The sequence below is a fragment of the Geospiza fortis genome, unplaced genomic scaffold, assembly GCF_000277835.1.
Source record: "Geospiza fortis unplaced genomic scaffold, GeoFor_1.0 scaffold55, whole genome shotgun sequence".
NCBI classification, from domain to species: Eukaryota; Metazoa; Chordata; class Aves; order Passeriformes; family Thraupidae; genus Geospiza; species Geospiza fortis.
Genome location: NW_005054308.1, coordinates 7,052,026 through 7,053,678, shown reverse-complemented (window position 1 = coordinate 7,053,678; position 1,653 = coordinate 7,052,026).

Sequence of the window (1,653 nt, the reverse complement as noted above, 5' to 3'; positions counted from 1 at the left end):
TGTGATCTGTCCTGGGTTATGCAACACGTGAAGTTCTCATCTGGCCAGCAGAATGGTTAGCATTAAGCATTTAAAGCCTTTTTTTTTCTTTTTCAGTTATGTACTGAGTCAGCACAAACAGGGCAGTGACAAGAGAAAGCATTCAGACTTCTGAACCAGCTCAGCTCTGGACAGATTGAAGAAAACAAAATGTTCTTGCACACTGGTGCTAATGAAGCCTGGTTTGCCATGGCCTCGTGTGTTGTGGTTGATTGATTTTAAACTGTATTATGCAAAGCAGCAGCATGCCTGCTCTGCTTGGAGAGCCCACACATGGCTGTGGAGTGAATCAGGAGGTGAGAGAAAGAATGAGGCAGGTCCCAAGAGAACAGCCTGGTGTCTCCCATAGGAACTGGCTGCGGTGATGAAAGATGCTGCGCTCCTCACCTGGCAAAGGGCTGCTGCTCCCAGGCTGAGCCACACAAACAGCTTGTTGTGCACTTTGCTGCAATGTTGGCTGTGGTAGCTAAAATCAGCCTCATTTCATGGCTCACGAGCCAGGAACGTGCCCTTCCTGAGGGGTAAACTGGAGGCAAAACTGGTGAAGCCTCCTCCCTGGTGGCAATCTTTGTTTTTTTAGTCAATAGTCAGGTTTCGGTGGAAAAAACAAGCCATGGTGAGAGCTAAACCATGAAAGGAGAGTGTCTGGTGTGAATGATCTTTGTCCACCTGAGAAATGCCCATGGGAGATCTGCTGGGGGAAGGGATGTGCAAGGTCCTCTGAGGCAGGGGTGGGAAGGGGGGAGCTAAAGACTGACCTTGCAGATGGGGACATGGAAAATGTCCCCTGCTGGGCAGAGTCCCAGACAGACTCCAACGCTCCCACTGTCCCTAATGCCATGCTCAGCTTTCCAGGGCAGTGTTACCAAATGCCACCTGAGATTGCTCCAGCCTGGAGGGATCACTTAAAAAGATAACGGAGAAAGCAATGAAGCCTATCAAGCCCACATAAAATGCTTAGTTGTTGAGCTTTTAAAACCACTTATGAGCCGTTTAATGTAATTGCAATAGATTTGGAAACAAAACCTGCTCCACAGCCCAAACCTCCACCAGCCACTCCCTCAGTGGGGCGCAGGTTTCACCAGCACTGATGTCCCACTGGTGATCTCCCTCCCTGAGCAGCCCTGCCAGTGTGTGCGTGGGTTTTTGGGGACACACAAATGAGCCCTTGGGGAATGTGCATCATCCTGATCTACTAAGCTCCAGAACTGACAGATTTCAGCTGTTTTCCTCGGCACCTGCTGTGCAAGAGCTGCTGGCTTTTTTGCTGTATGACTGCGTGCTCAGGGGATGCATCTCCCTTGTGACACCGAGCCCATCCTGGGGGTCTGTGAGTGGGAAGGGGATTGTCCACATACAGGGTCTGGAATCATTCAGCCCCAGCCCTGCTCCACAGCCACCGGACACCCCAGGCAGCCCGCACCGTGAGTGGCTCCAAAGTGCCCTGGCCCCAGTCTGGGGCATCCCAAACACCCCCGGCACTCTGCACCTTGGTCCTGCTTCGGTGTGCCCCGTGCCCATGTGGGGCAGAGCTCTCCTCGCCCGGCTCTCGGCTCCAGAGCCGGTGTCCGGCTCGTACCGCACCCGGCTGCTCCGGGGCCCCCCAGCATCCCC